At 34.8% G+C, this 17,551-nt stretch overlaps 1 long non-coding RNA gene across 2 annotated transcripts in view; it reads left to right on the top strand.

The window, feature by feature from the left end:
• The first annotated feature begins 551 nt into the window (after positions 1-551).
• LOC123564856 (uncharacterized) overlaps positions 552-17,551 on the top strand; it is a 68,202-nt gene continuing 51,202 nt past the window's right edge. The window contains exons 1-2 of one of the 2 annotated variants that reach the window (XR_008369993.1): positions 552-566; positions 10,099-10,218. This is a non-coding gene — a long non-coding RNA (uncharacterized LOC123564856). Of the gene's footprint in view, positions 567-10,085; positions 10,219-17,551 lie in introns of those variants that run through there. The other variant, XR_006689049.2, reaches the window with a different exon arrangement.

The following is a 17,551-nucleotide window of genomic DNA, read 5'->3' as shown; positions in this document are numbered from 1 at the left end:
TTTCGTGATCGAATAGTGTTAGACACTAGAACAGGGAGGAGTGTGGTAATGGTCTACTTGACCATTAAAAGTCGAATAGTGTTAGACACTAGAACAGGGAGGAGTGTGGTAATGGTCTACTTGACCATTAAAAGTCGAAGAGTGTAAGACACTAGAGGCATAAATTTTATGGCTAAATCATGGTAAAGGACCATGTACTAGGAAGTCAACAAGGAGGGTTTGGTTGCTAGGCCCCAAATCCTTTGCTTAAACAGTGCAGAGAACCAGCATGACGACGTTAGCGACAATGCCCCGACTATGGTGGTGTCCAGCCCCCAGAGTGCCATCCTTTTGGATAAAGTGGGGGGGGTGTGGGGGGGGGGAGGGGGGAGTGTATAGTAGACGTGGAACCCGTCCATTCCATAAATTTATACACTAAAACAGGGGATACAGTCCAACGCGGGAGTTGTTGCATGCTGGGATCGCGCACAGAGAGAGTCAGCCATTACGGACTACTATCGAATACAGCTGAGTGCGTTATTCACAAGTTATAACTACAAAGTGTCATCCAACCTGAGTTAGACTCGGTAAGTTAACTGACAATTACTGGGTGTCACTTTATAATGTATTATTACATGACTGTATTCTATTGTTTCTGTGATTGGCTGAATACGGTTTGAAAAGTAATGAGTACATATCATATCAACTTATCCTGGGTTATAAATAGTACGAAGATAAAAATAGATCAAAGTAGGTGCTTGGAAAACCAATATCAACCTGATTTATCTAAATTTATTCCTTATTTCTTTTTTAAATATGCATTTGAAATAAAAAGACTGACTATACATCTATTCATGTAATAAAACAATTATTGACTTGTTCATAGGTTGATATCAGGATTTATCAACCCTCAAAAAGTTATATTCACCTCGCCTTCGGCTCGGTGAATATAACTCTTTTCGGGAAGATAAATCCTGATATCAACCTATGAAAAAGTCGATAATTGTATAATAACACATGAACATTTCAAAAATATTAAATCTCCCAATATTTATTCGACTTTGTTTTACTAGAATATGGTTAAATATCACACTAATATCAAATGATCTTTTTCAATAGGGCACATTTTGTTCTTTAACCCTTAGCCCGCTTAATTTCTAAAATGGACTATTCCATCATGCAATTTGGGCAGCATCACTTATTATTGAAAGGGATGTTCACTGAAAATTTACTGACTGAATAGCGATTAGTTTATAGACCATGATCAGCCTGCATGCCGCCAGCAGGCTAAAGGTTAATGTCATTTTCTTTCCTCGTTCGATTTTTCGCCAGAGTTCAAGTTCAGACATTGTGATTCATTGTGATTCGTGTATATTTCTGCACCGGAGTTAATAATGCTTTTGTGTAAATGCCAGTATCCGGTCCGATCCGTACACAATTTAGAACAGAACAGAACAGCATCGTGTAAACAATGTCATTTGTCATTTACAACACAATTAATATTTGATATCCTAAAACTAATTCCGTATCACCAAGCGTATTCTTTTTTTTCTGTTATGCGCTGCTTCCGTCAATGGTTGAGTTACTTCCTCTCTTTTGTCAATGCTAGAGTTAGTTCCCATAATGGTTTTTTTCCAACATGATATGCCTAATTCTTTTATTATTTAATGGTTAAAGAAATTCAAAGATGTAATATTTATTGAAAGAAATATTAATAATAAAACATGACATATACAGATACTTTTTACTTGGTTCTTGAAATTATTTTGTATTCTCTCCGGCGCAGAAATATACATGAAGGAGTGACGTCACGCAATGGTTGGACGATGAACGAAATGTTGTTGAAATCGTTGATTTCGTGTTAGTTAATACGGTAAAGCGACCACTAAGCACAGTCACGCATATATTTTAGTTGCCTTTAGATAATTACGCCACCCGAGAACTGTGACGGTGACTCGCACTGCTTACTTTGAAATTTTCTTGTTTTCTCGTGGTGGGTGGGGAGTGAATGTGTTTCATTCCTGTAGTTTTTTATTATATAGAAGGGGACGGGGGGGGGGGGGGGGTCTTTTTTCATATACAGACTTTTCGTGATTTTTGGATAGAATTTCAGGCTCCTGTGCTTTAACTGACACTACACGATTTCGTTCTAAAATCTTTATGAAATTACTATACTGAAGGATTTAAAAGTATGCTAAAATTTTATGTTTTTCAAGTTTTATTTTTTAAAGGCCTAACTAAACTAAAGGAACCAGCGTGGGAGCCATCTAGTCTAGTCGCGTAATGGCTGCCAGGTATTTGAACAGTAATTTTTCACTTGGCATGGCATCAGAGTTTATGTTTAAATTTTATTGTGGATGTATTTTTGACATTTTGGTAGGAAAAATGGGACAGCAGGCTGTATTTGGTGAAGTGAAGCTCAATTTTAGCATGAGTATTACTTCCAGGTCACAGCAGTGTGATTTTGATGTCAGTTTACAGTAAGCAAATGTGACTAGAGAAATCTCTCTTAGAAGATACATGACCCCTACTTTTCTCTTCATTTTATATCAGTTTTATCATAACTCTTTAAAATGAGGTAAGGATTTGTTCTCTGAAATGGGTCTAGCTATGTTTGGTAGCTCTTTAAAAAATGTCAGTTTTTTATAGAATATATAGGGAAAACTATTTACCTGTTTGTGACCTATAAGAAAATGTGGGCAAAAATTGAGATTTGTCCAGTTATTGATATAAATGCAGATATGTTACTGGTACTATACAAATGAAATTGAGACTATTACAGAAAAGCAGTTTTTTTATAGGCCTAACTAAACTAAAGGAACCAGCGTGGGGGCCATCTGGCATGAGTAGTACTTCCAGGTCACAGCAGTGTGATTTTAATGTCAGTTTTATATAGAATATATAGGGAAAACTATTTACCTGTTTGTGACCTATAAGAAAATGTGGGCAAAAATTGAGATTTGTCCAGTTATTGATATAAATGGACTAGTTCGGTCAGATTTTGGTAAAAATGAGCATTTAATAGACATTTTGCTGCAAAAATTGATAAAAAAAAATCACATTTTTACTGTTTTTTGGGTGTATTAAAAAAAATAATGCACATTTACACTCTAAATTTTGCCCATTTATACCTTTCAGAGGGGACATTTGGTATATTTCAAAGTGTTAGTGTGTAATTTGCTTGCAAATTATAGTGAAAATTTATAAAATAGGGCAAAAACCAGCTCAGGCTAGAAGAACTGGTTAAAAATGTCGCGACATCAATTTCGAAGGAAAATTGGCGCAGGAACCCGCGTTATTGAAAATGCCACAAAACCTTGAAAACTGATTTAATCAAGCTGAAACTCGGTATTTTTCATGCAGATATGTTACTGGTACTATCAAATGAAATTGAGACTATTACAGAAAAGCAGTTTTTTATAGGCCTAACTAAACTAAAGGAACCAGCGTGGGGCCATCTGGCATGAGTAGTACTTCCAGGTCACAGCAGTGTGATTTTGATGTCAGTTTACAGTAAGCAAATGTGACCAGAGAAATCTCTCTTAGAAGATACATGACCCCTACTTTTCTCTTCATTTTATATCAGTTTTATCATAACTCTTTAAAATGAGGTAAGGATTTGTTCTTTGAAAAGGGTCTAGCTATGTTTGGTAGCTCTTTAAAAAATGTCAGTTTTATATAGAATATATAGGGAAAACTATTTACCTGTTTGTGACCTACATTAAGCATAAATTGATAGAACTGCTTTTAGATTATTAGATTAAGAATATGACTTTTTTGTGACACTTGCGTTTAAAAAAATAGACATTTGTGTTGATATCAAATGACAAGTCTTACTGTTGACCAACGATTTTGAAATATTTTTTTTCTACAGAAGCTAACTTTGAACATTTCTAGGGGTTAGAGCCAGGTGGACCTATGTACATATAATAAAAAAGGCACTTACTACCTTTTGGTACTAATCTCTCAATTTTTCAAAACAGTTTTAAGGTCATGTAACCGCCTGTTATGTCAGGCCAGGAAATAGGAAGTACCTTCCTTATACATATTTTTGTATTTACTATTTTATCAATATTATTTTAGAGGTGAGTCTCGTAGTGTTTTACCTCCCATTTTTTGTATCATTTCTGGACGGTTTGTTCTGTTAGATATTCATTGTTTCAAGCTTATGGAACCCACTGTGTAGTTATCTTATAGCGATTACTTCATTGATTTCCACAGATACATCATATTATAGAAATAGATTCTTTCTTGAGAAATACACGCGTGTAACTTGTATTATTAGTCTTTAGCACGCTAAGTCCTTATTCCAGAATTTTTTTTCATTTGATTACATACATTAATTTTGTTATTATGATATTATGTTTGATTAATAAAATGTATAAGAAGATCAGTTTATTTATTTGGGTTTTACAGCGCACCAACACAGTATAGGTTATATTGCGCCAAACAGGACTATAAATTTTTTTGTATGGAATCAAAATTTGCATACGTGCTGGAATCACAGAGTTACAGCAAAACCAAGTATTAATACCCTATTAGTCGCCTCTTACGATCATGCAAGGGTAAGGCAGTGGTTCCGATTCTTTTTATACACTGATCGTCCCAGAACCACATGGGGCAGAAGATCAGTTGGAAGCAAAGAACACAAACAAGCAGAACAATAGCAAGCTTGAAGAGTCTTTTAATGAGAGGAAATAGAATGTGCAGGTCTCCTAGTACCGCTGTTATAATAAAAGTAAGGGACTATGCAATCTCAAAGAGCAAAAAATGTAACAACACTTAAGTTTAAGTTCGTGGAGACTTTAACATAACAGCCGAAACACGACATTCAAAAGATTGCTGTGGTAGTGAGTAGAACCTGTTAGAAGATCCTTTGCAACCAAGAAAAATTACAACAGACTCGGTTTAACGAACTTTGTGTGTTACATCTGATCTGTAGATGAGATGCCGCATTTCCGTGTAATTAATTAGAAATTTTCATTCAAAGTTTAGTTGCTGATAAACCGAAGTCTTTCCACTACCATCAAAACGATACAAGTCCATCACGTTAATTCGTCCTGGCTTTGATTGGCCTGACCTGGCCTGACCTGACCCATTGAACACAATTTTCTACGGCCAATCGTTTTCAATATATCAAAAGTGATTAGACACTAGGGACTGCAATATGGTGACATTTAAACCTGGTTTATTTTCATACTGAGTAAAGAAAATTATCTGTCATTTAGAATTAAGTCTGATGTAATTAAAATGTCAAAATATCATACGAACATATGAAATAATTTAACCTTCAATTATTTTAAACTTAACTGATCTGTATTGTTATACTAGACAAACGTTGATCCCGAAGGGATACACCGGAAGCTGTTTCCAATTTATCTGTTAAAATTAATATAAGCCTGTCACCAGGTCCATTAACTATGTGTTTATTGGTTTATGAAGCAGCAGGACAGCAATACCAATATCAATATGAGCCGCGCCATGGGAAAACCAACATAGTGGCTTTGCGACCAGCATGGATCCAGACCTGCCAGCGCATCCGCGCAGTCTGGTCAGAATCCATGCTGTTCGCTAACAGCTTCTCTAATTGCAATAGGATTTGAAAGCGAACAACATGGATCCTGACCAGACTGCGTGGCTGCACAAGCTGGTCTGGATCCATGCTGGTCGCAAAGCCACTATGTTGGTTTTCCCATGGCACGGCTCATAGTATAAATATACAATGATTTATTAAAACAGGTCACACTGTTTAATGAAAACCAATCAGTTAATGTTCGTGGGACTACAGACAGAACAAAGGTTTTGGTACTTTCTACAGTATTTCATTCGAACAATGATAATATGATTTATGATTCTCCTCCGGGAATAACTGTCAGCACTATCTGTGTATAAGCATTTTAAAGTCATTATATATTTCAGTATATAGCCAAATATGGATATTTGTAAATGTTAATTTTTCGCAAAATCTGGTCTGGACGGGCGAGACCTTGTCAAAGATCAGGCTGACTGGGTCAGGTCAGGAAGGCTGGATTCAGGTCAGGAAGGCTGGACAAGCCAGACCAGAGATAAGAACATGCGAATTTAGATGGAGTGGCTATGTGTGGCTATTAGACATTGTCGGCTTAAGTTGATGTGGACAATGAACTGTGAATGTGCTGTAAATCCTGGGGGTCTTCTCAAGACATACTTTTATTTCATTAACTGTTACTGTAGCTCACCTTTTTCCATGACAGAACGTCATTCAAGTATTATATAAACAGACTGAATGAAACTGAGTCTTTGTTATGTTCTATGCTTTTTAGGAAGTAATTAAATTTGGGACAATTTAAATAAATGTTAGTATAGGAATGTTCTCATAAGACATTAGAAGAGTTACTTTAACCAAGCATGAGTAAAGTGTTTTATCAAGAGCTCTCCAAAATATACATATATTTAGAATAAGATTTCTTTTGAAAAAGACAGTAATTCTACAAAAGTTCCATAAACTATGTTTCCCATTTCAATTGATACATTTTTTCTGCCTTCGTTATATGTACGTCCGTCTGTCCGTCTTCATATAGTCTGATCTAGCTTCTCAAAATGCTCTGCTAGGATTTGAACGGAACTTCACAGAAATTATATTATGAAGCCTTGTTGTGCGTATCCTCGATTTTTTTTGTGAGTTAGGGTCCCTTAAAAGTAGTTTTTGAATGAATCCGAACTGCTTCATAAATAGCAGGATTTGAAAACAATGTCATAGTAATGATCCGTACAATTCTAGTTGAACATGTATTACAAGGTTCATATTTAAATGATCTTGTACTGAGTAATGGCCCTTTGATTATCATACATAAAGTCTATGAAGAGATTTTTTCAGTAATTCACCTCCAAATTTCATTGAAGCCTCATTCCGCTATTGTGAAAAGGTAAATAGTTATACATAATCATTTTTGCATAAAAGAAATGCTCTGATCGTTCTAAAAATCATATTCTATAATAAAAAGAATCATCATCAGACTATATATAAAGATTACAGCGTCAAGAATAGTAAATATAGGCAAGTTGGCGAGCTTAGCGAGCCGAAAAAAAAATGGACATTCAATAGTATTCTGATATAATAAAAAATGAAAGCTTTGCCGAAAAGGGAGTGCGATCGCACCCGTCGCACCCCTTCCTCCCCCTCTGGCTACGCCCTTGCAGTATATGTTTCTTTGTTGTAAGTTAACATTAACTTCCCCGTTTTATTTTCTCAGCAAGGGAGAAAAGTGGCTTTTGAAATATCTCTCCAGCATGATTATAGATTGACGAGCTCCGAAATGTATATAAGACTGTCGAGAAAATAATGTAAAAAAGAGAATAATTTGTTTAGGATTGCGCACTTTAAGCACATGAAAATAAAATACACGGCTTCTACCAGTTTCATTGACTAGGGATACTATTGTGATAGTTTAAAAATCTCTACACTAGCTTAAAGTGAACTTCAGATGATCACCAAACTGTAATTACATGGTCTCCGATCAGTCTAATTTCAGTATGTACAGTTAATGGGTGTGATTTATCACTGTGTTAAAGCAACTTAAAAATAGTTTGCTCGTTACGTTTTAACATTTTCCATGAAAAATCAGCAACAATTGCTTGCTTTGAACAGGTTAACTTGTACCGGTAAACAATCCAGGAACTCTAGTTAGGCAAACTGCCTGTCGTTACATAACATAAATACTGTCAAAAACGGCGCATACCAAAACAAACCAATACATGAATAAATGTGTTTTGAAACGCTCCCTAGTCAGTCCACATTCGATGTTCACAGTCGGACTTCACATAAACCGACAATGTCTATTGATGCTACAAATGTGTAACACTCGACTTTCATTATATGGTATACCACGTGCAATATGTAAGCCCGAAAAAATGCGTTGACCCTTGAACTTGTAAAAAAAAAGGTAACTAAATTTTACAGCAATTGTTTATAAACGATTTTTCTCTTTCTCTCAGATATTTGCGACTTCTTAACCAAGCAAATCCCAGAAAAAAGCCTAGAAATTTGAAACAACCCTTTTTATACCAGCAGCTGTCCTTAATTATAGAATACTATCTCATTAATCAAAGCATTAGCCTTTCCAGCTAGGTAGCTTAGGCCCTAAAGAATACACACTGACTTAGTTCGTGTTCAGACTCTGTCTTTTGTTCATAGGAGATATCTCCTGCGGTTATTCAAATTTTGTATAATTAAGTCCCTTTTATTTTCAAAACACGCAAAGACTGATGAAGACTACGGAAGAGCATTAGTACCAGGTGCGTTTTTTTTTATTAACTCGAAATTTCGACTTACGTAACTGTTACTATCTTGCCCTTTTATCCGCAACATTTGAATGTCTGTCCGTCTGTAAAAGGTCAAAAATGTAATGGACGACTTTTGACTCTTCGAAGCGGAGTCATCTATTTCTCAGCTGGGTACTCGTCCAAATATATCTCCGTATTGTAAAGAACAATGTTAAATAATCTTTTTATTCTATATCTATTTTATTTTAGTTATACTTTAAAATGATTCACTGAATACTGTACTTCTGCTATGAGTACAGCAATGTTACAAAAGCGCCTATTTCACCAGATTTGCATTCGGAACATTTTCACGCGATCCGGGCTTTATCGTATATTTAACATGGGACTGTTGAACCGTCAAAATACGGGAAATACAGGGTTTTCTTTTTGTACGCACGTGCGTCCAGTATGGTAATATATTGTACGGTCACGTGTTGCAAATAAAAATTCACGATTGGATAAATAAAATAGATATAGAATAAATGCATATATTGTGACCGAACATAAAAGGAACTTGAACATATACGACCATACATCAATGTATGACCTACCATAGCCTTAAGAGCTACGCCAGATTTCAAACTGTATCCAGACCTTCATTTACATGTATAGTATGTTCAGGTGGTAGGGCTAGAACTAGGTCGAAAACCTTCCAGATATAGTCAAAATAGTGAAATATTTTAAGTTTGAATACTTCCCGGTCACCTTCTTTGACCTCTCCTCAAAATCTAGATCCGTTCAGGTACCTGATCTTGGTCAGACTCATCACTATACGTTCGTTTAGGGTATGTCTATATTTCATTGCCATATGGGCTCAAACTAGGTCGGAAACCTTCAAGACTTAAACATGGTTTAGGTACCTCCAACATAAAAACTGGGAAGTCGCCATATGACCTATAATTGTGTCGGTGCGACGTTAAACCCAACAAAATAAATAAATAAATAAATAAATAAACATGGTTTAAATAGTGATATTTTCTATGAGCAAACGCTGCCCGGTCATCTTAATCATATGACCCTGAATGTAGGGCTACCCGATGGATACACCATGCATGTACCTAATCTGGGCCAGGACCTATACATCAACGTAAACTGTTGTAGATGGTAACTCGAAATTATTTCTAAGTCAAAATTTCGAGACATGTTACTCGAAATTTCGAGTCAGTAACTCGAAAGTAACTCGAAATTTCGAGTTAATAAATAACATACACCTGGCACTAATGTTTTTCCGTAGTAGTCAGACTAACGCTTGTAAGGAAAAAAATAAGACAACATTTGAAATATTTATAAAAAAACGCAACGATGATAGCACTGAAAGTTTGTTTAACCCTTAGCCTGCTGGCGGCAGATGATTCTGCCTTTGCGACCAGTGCAGACCAAGATCAGCCTGCACATCCGTGCAGTCTGATCATGGTCTGCACTGGTCGCTATTCAGTCAGTAAATTTTCAGTGAAAACCCCTTTGAATAATAAGTGGTACTGTCCAAACTGAAAGATGGACCAGTCCATTATAGAAATATAGCAGGGTAAGAGTTAATCAAACTATAACTTCGAACTATTTCCGCATATTCCTTGGTAGTCTGGCTACCGACTAGATAATCTTCTTTTTTTTTAGAAAAAATAATTCTTTTATATAATATTCAGACTTCGTCAGTCTTGGCTCTGATTATCTTATGTTTTGAGAATAAAAGGGGCATAATGATACAAAATTTGTATAGCCTCAGGAGTTATCTCCTGTGAACAAAACATAAGGTTTGAACACAGACAATTCCTTAGTTGCGGCAAAAATAAGGAAAACACCTGGTGATTTTTTTTTCAGATCAAGATTATTTATCACTGAAGCGGGCTCGATTAGAAAGCGTTGCTACTGAGTGTGTAGCTTTCAGTGTGTAGTCAAGACTTAGTGTTTAACGTTGAATCGGAAATTAAGCAAAAACAGGTACATGTATGTTTATTAGAAAATATCTAGTTACTTTTTTTTTGTTTTACAGTTTGCCTGCATAGCTAGCTAAAGGAAGTATTTGCTAAGTTATCCTGAGTAAATAATTTTGTTAAATACATTGCAGACCAATGCAAAATGTCATTATAAACGTATTTTCAAAATAAAACTACAGCTGTTATATGCAAGAAGATATCCTTTTGCATGTTGTAATGAAAATTTATACATTTTAAAGCGATGAATATGTAAGTATTGCCGATGGGTATGGTGGCTGATTTGTGCCATAACCTTATTTCGTTCTCTCGCAGAGACATCTGAAGCAACACTTCAAAGCTTACTAATATGTTTATAATAACTAATTCGTTAGCACACCTTGCTATTAACGAAGTACTGCAGTTTCAAATGTTTTATCTACGACATTTAATTAGATAAAAAAAGACGTAATTTGTGTTGATATGTGCATGGATGTTCTAATCTGAGGCCTGACCAGGCCACCCTTGTCCAATGAGCTCAATATATGACCGAGCTAGGCCAGGCCAGGTCAGTCAAGGCCGTGTTTTTAATGACTGCAGTTTAAATACATAATAAGTGTAATAGTTAGTCATTTTGACCTTTCAGTAACAAATTTTGTGAAACTATAGAAGGATATGCCAACTTATTATTTTAGTTGAATATTTGCTTTTTGTAAAGTTGATTGATTAAAAAAAAAGCGTTTTTGACTGACTGAAACCAAAATGTTCATACAAAAACATAATGATTCTCTAGCAGCATAGGGGTTGAATAATTGCTATTCATTTGTAGAACATTTCCTATACAAAATGTAATTAGTTATTTTCCTGAGGTATTGATGACCAGGTCAGATTAGTGAAACTAACTTGCGGCCATGGCCAGTTTATATGAAATAATTGATAATGACATTTTTGCGTGTCAACGCGAGATTCTGGTTTTACATTTTAATTGTGTGTAGTATAACGTAACTAACATACTTTCGTACGTTAATTTTAACGTAAATTAGGCATGTTCTGGTCTCTGGTCTAGGTTGATGAGTGAGCCAGGGAAGCCCAGTCCTAATTTTCAATGATATTTTTGAAGGAACTGAGATCAGGAACAACAAGAGTGTGGTATTTGGACCTGATTTATTTCCTCATTCAGTTTCTGTCATTTGGAATTTAGAGTGATGTAAACTTATCACTAGAAAATTAAAGCTATATTTTTAAAAGTTGATCTATTAGTGTTTTCACCCGATCCAGTGCAGAGGAGTAAATAATTGCTATTTGAGCCGCACCATGAGAAAACCGACATAGTGCGTTTGCGACCAGCATGGACCCAGATCAGCCTGCGCATCCGCGCAGTCTGGTCAGGATCCATGCTGTTCGCTAACGGTTTCTCTAGCTGCAATAGGCCTTGAAAGCGAACAGCATAGATCCTGACCAAACTGCGCGAATGCGAAGGCTGGTCTGGATCCATGCTGGTTGCAAACGCACTATGTTGGTTTTCTCATAATGCGACTCATTTATTTGTAGAACAGACAGATGCAATCTTATTTTGTAATCAGGTCCATGCATTTAACATGTATTGATTCATTTATAAAGTAGCAGCACATAACAATGAACTTGCAACCCATTTTGACATAAATAGGTATATTAAAGCAGGTAATATGATTTATTCTTGCATAAAAACTACTTTTTTCACTGGATCCGCCCATGTATAAACGGGAGAAAAATCGTGTGCAAACAAGGCAATTCACGTGCTGTGAATGATTTTTATTTTTGAAATGCTTTGCCAGGGACGTATGTATGTATTTCTGCGCAGACTGATATTTGGCATCTGCATCTTGTTTCTTCCATAATAGATAGATAGATAGATTTATTTCAACATAAAATGTACAATTTACATGGCGACTTATAATTAAAACATACAATCAAACAATAAACAAACATGTATGAATTAATATAGCCATGTCAATCAACATTATATGTTAAGGATTACACAAAAAAGAGTTAAAATAAACTCTTATTTCCATTGTGGTCCTTAAGATATAGTATTGTATGACATAGGAAGAATAATTTATCACAGTAAAAAAATAATCACAGAAAAATACCCGAAGATAAGTTTGTATAAAAATCCTATGCTTAAAAATGATTGACTAGTATAAAAAATGATTGACTAGTAAAAAAACACAATGCAAAAATCTATCTATAATGCAATCTAACTAAAAGTCATATTAAGCTTAAAAAAATGTTCCTTAACCTTACGTTTAAATGAATACATGGTTGTGGCATCCCTAACATTTTGTGGCAGACTGTTCCATAAACAACAACCATTATAAGCAAATGTTTTTTTCCCAAAACCTTTGACCACTGGGAGAGCATATCTCTTACTATCTGACATTGAAAAACCTGTACCATCAAGGGAGGCATTTGCCTTTGCTCTGAACCTTGTGGGATAATCATGAACAGTATTGATAGGGGTAAAGTGTTCACTTAAATATGAAGGAGCAATATTAGAATTTATTTTATAAACATGACAGAGAGTTATTTGATTAACTCTACTTGAAACTGGTAACCAGTTAAGACGTGAAAAATGCTCAATTCCAATGTGTGACATGGGATTTAAATTCAACACAAAACGTATAAGTTTATTTTGTGTGACCTGTAACTTGTGTTTTAATTCCTGTGTTAAACTATTAAACCAAGTAGAAGAGGCATAGTCGAAATGACATTGTACAAGTGATGTAACTAAGAGCTTTTTTTGTGTGCAAAGTGAGGAATTCACTTTTACGGTAGAGGAATTTTAACCGAGCATTGGATTTCTTAATAACAGACCTAGCCACTGACTCAAATGACAAACTTTGATCAATGGTTGCACCAAGATATTTAACTGAAGATTAATAACCTCTTCTTGTAGCATTATATATACAATGTAATCCATAGTATGTTTAGCTGTATTAGGTTCCAACCCCAAACGTACTGCCCCCATCAATGTACGCTCTAGCTTCTCTTAGAGGTTACTCCCTTTACAAAGCGTCTGTTCAGTTATTGTAAATAACTGTGAATAAATAAGTATCGCGTGTAACTTGTGCTATTGCCCGTTTTTAGGTATTATATTAATGATTTTTGTTAGTATCAGTCTGTTTGTTTTTACCTGATTGTTCGCAGAATTCATATAATAAACCTCGAAAGCTAATCACTAGCTTCGTACTCATCCGTACTCTGTTTGTTCGTACTCAAAATAATTCAAATGTAAAGTTGTTATTCTTAAAATTATTGTGTTCCTGTTTATCAAATTTTTAAGTTATATGCAAAATTATGTGTAATGTAACGTTTGTAATACCTAAAAATAAAAATAAGATGCTCAAAAACCTTCAAATCACGCTTTTAGTAGTGTTGTTGTTATGTGTGCCCCGGTTATGGATATTTAAAACATGTTTACCGTTTCCAAGAACAACAAGAATGGTAAATAAAAAATGTACCGGAATCGTCAAGTCATCATATATGAAAACAATGCATTTAGTCGTCGTGTAATGTTTTTTTTATGCAAGAATAGCGACAATACACGTTTGTTTTTTGTATTAACGCCTGCAGAAGCCCTTGGGATATGTTTGTGACCTCGACCTTCGGTCTCGGTCACAAACAATCCCGCGGGCTTCTGCAGACGTTAATACACAAAAAAACGTGTATTATGGTTACATTCTACCAATTCAATTCCTAAATTATTTCATATTAATAACAAAACATTCAGACCTCATTTTCAGCACTTTAGAGCATTTCAATGATATGAAAACCATATATGGTCATTTAGTATAACATGTCTTCTTATCAAAAAATAGAAAAATATTGACATGTTATGTTGAATATAAGAAAAATAATCTGTTCTGAGAAACATCACCCTCTAAAAATGCCCCCATGAAAACAGCCGTTTAGCAGTTACGCGTAGGTAGACATTTTTCGCAAAGAATAAAACTTATTCCAAGAAATTTACAATGAAAATGGTCTAGATCTATTCTCAATACTATAAGCAATAAACATAAGCCAAACATTTAACTGTCACCTCCTCATGTCACTCATTATACCAGATTTCATCCATAGCATGGAACTACATTTTGGACTACTTCACATGTAACACTGAGTAGTCACTTCCGGTTTGGTGTAATCCGTCCTTATCCCTACAATATCGACCAACCATCAATTTTATTTATGATGTGATTAGAATAAACAAAAGTTTTGATACTTTTCAACAACTGTATTTCATTTAAGTACACCTTATGCCGATCGTAACCGGAGTCACAGAAATCAGATGAATGTTAGCTGTTAACATTATCTGTTTTACGCTACTGTTGCAGTTATCCGGAATGTCTTGTATACATGTATTAGCATGACCTAGTCCGACCTTTTTAAAATTGTGGGTTTATCGGGTCAGGACAGACAAACCAGACAAAGCCAGGCCAGTCTTCAGTTTGAGCAAAGACGGATAACAGGGCAACCCCAATTATTGCGACCTTAGGTGTACAGGAGCTTAACAGACATATTGCTTTGGACATTTGTTTTGTTAGTGGTGGTTAAATTTTCATTTTGTATAACATGATTCGTATCAGCGTAAACATGCATGCTATTTGTCATGTATTTCAAAACTCCAAGCAGTAGGGTTGTCATCTTGTCATATCCGCTTTCTTTTTATTTAATTTGCTGTTAAATAAACACAACTTAATACGTGTTTCCCATAAATAACTTATACGATGGTAACGTGAATATTTATCTTTTATCAACGTTTCGCTTCATCAGGATAAATACATAAAAAAATAACTTGAAATTCCCCCCGTTATACAGATTTGGATGACAAATCACTCAAGATATATTTTGGTGGTCTCAAAATTGACCACACGATTAAAATAGGACAAAAGCCCACCATTCCCGAGAAAATAGAATAATAAAAATGTCACGTAACAGTTTAAACGCACTAAAAAACGACTGATGATACCAGTCGAACATAAAAATATCAAAAACTTTTTTTTTTGAAATTTTCAGTGTGTTACATTACAGTAAGGTCAATGAATATCAAAAATTCCAAACTTCGTATGCTTTCCATTAAATAAAAAAAAAGAAAAAAAAAAACAGACGGTAAAGTACAACTATTATATGATGACCGAACAAGCTCTTATATTTTTATATTGTTTTCGGTTATTTTGCAGTCTCGAATGTAGTTTAGTGTAATAGGAGATGCCGGGCAGCCAAGGAGGAAAATATTAAGACTCTTTCGATTGCTAAATGCTGTTTCAGTCCAATGGATGGTTCGCTTTCAACCAGGCATCATATTTGGTTTTTCCCTTTTTCAACTTCTGAATATACATGTTCTGTTTAAATTGTTTTATTGCAGAAATAGCTTCTTTAAAGTCCTAATGGTTTTATCACCCGAAAGGGTTATATTATTCATTTTGTGAACTCCCTTTTATTAAACTTTCATGAGTAAAGTATCTTCATCCTTACAAGTTCGCCAGCTTATTTCCAGTTAACGTTCAATTTTCGCTGTAATAAAGGTTAGTGCTTCTACTGATAATGTTATCAGAACGAATATCAAAAAAGTCTACAGTAACAAAAATGATATTTGCCACTTTATCAAAGGTTTAGGAGAATAAAATTATAAATGAACGGGCAGCTTCCTATAAGAACAAGAGCTGTCTGTTGAGAGCGCGCTCGACTATTAGTAGAATTGATAGAAGTATAGCGTAAAATATTACCAGAGATTTTCAGACAAAAGAAAAAAAATAGATAAGACAAACAATGTACCTGCATTTGTGGATATGATTTGGATAAGTCTTGCACTTTATGGCAATGTGTGACCATGATGGTAAGCAAGTGTTCAAAGTTTCAAAACCAAAATATCAAAGACAAAATATGGTATGGTGTTCAAAACTGATTTCCAAGTCCCAAAAGGGCAATAATTCAGCCAAAATAGTTGAGAGTTATGTACTCTTGCCTACAGATGGAAATCATGATTATATTTTTCTTAAACTTTCAAAGCCACATGTCAAATAGTTTTGACAAAACATGAACTTGTACAAAAATTGTACCAATTTCCAAGTCCGAAAAGGGCCATAAATCGGTCAAAATAGTTGACAGAGCTGTGTAATCTTGCCTACAGATAGATACTGTTATAATGAACAAGTGATATAAGTTTCAAAGCAATATGTCAAATACTTTACACAAAATGTGAACTTTTACGAAAAACTTAACCAAGATTTTTAAGTTAAAAGGGGTCATAATTCAGCCAAATTTCTTGATGGAGTTATGTACTCTTACCTAAAACTGCACATAGTGATGGTACACAAGTGTTGAAAGTTTCAAAGCTTTATCTCAAAAGACTTTGTCAAAACCAGTCAACGAAAAACTTAACCAAGGTGTGACGCCGACACCGACGCCGACGCAGTGTTGAGTAGGATAGCTCTACTTAACCTTCGAATATTCGAGCTAAAAAGCATCTCGGTCTACATATGACTGTTTTCTGATACTTTCTAAATATGTTAATTTTTTAAGATTAGAAACTAAAAGTCTTTTTTTTTTGTCTGTCAAATATTTGTTCCTACCATTAGCCTTAAGTATAAGGAAACAAATGTTGACTCTTCAGCCATTGAATATGATGTGATATTCACCAGATGAAGACAATATTGACTGAGGCGATGAAGTAATGTAACTCCCAAATGGGTATCGCGGAGAATTTTTTTCGCATATTTATGTGCTTATGTTGTCGCTAGTCCCATTAGTACGTAAATGGGTAGTGTTTATAAACAAACAAAAATTGTCTTTCGTTCACAAACCAACCCATTTTTTTTAAGATGGAAGTTTTATTAATTTAAGTAATATAGTGTATGTGTCTTCAGTATGCTTATTGATGAAAATATTTATAGGTAATGATCATAATAATCATATTTGGTATTCTGGTACCCACACTTAAAATGTACATGTACATTTAGAAATAATTTATTTGATTTTTTACCAAAAATATATATAAAGAAAGACATTGCTAATTTTGCTGCTATTATAGCATCGTGAAAGTGACAATTGTAAGTTACTTGTCCGAATACTGTATTTGACACAATTATTTAACGAAGACCCCCGTTACAGTCATATTTCCCTGGTGCTAAGTCTGATTTAGTTAGATATCATTGTCCTGTCGTACTTGTTCTGTTTAATAAACCAAAAGTTACGTCATTCAAAAGACATATTTGGAGTTACGGTAAAGGTAATTACGATAACTTCCGCCATATTCTTAATCTTACCGACTGGAACTACATCTTGACAAATTGTAATCGAAATAAATACTGTTTAAACCAAACCGA

The sequence above is a fragment of the Mercenaria mercenaria genome, chromosome 2 (assembly GCF_021730395.1).
Source record: "Mercenaria mercenaria strain notata chromosome 2, MADL_Memer_1, whole genome shotgun sequence".
Lineage (NCBI taxonomy): Eukaryota > Metazoa > Mollusca > Bivalvia > Venerida > Veneridae > Mercenaria > Mercenaria mercenaria.
The sequence above is the reverse complement of the archived record's forward strand: the minus strand, read 5'-3'. Positions and strand labels throughout refer to the sequence as shown.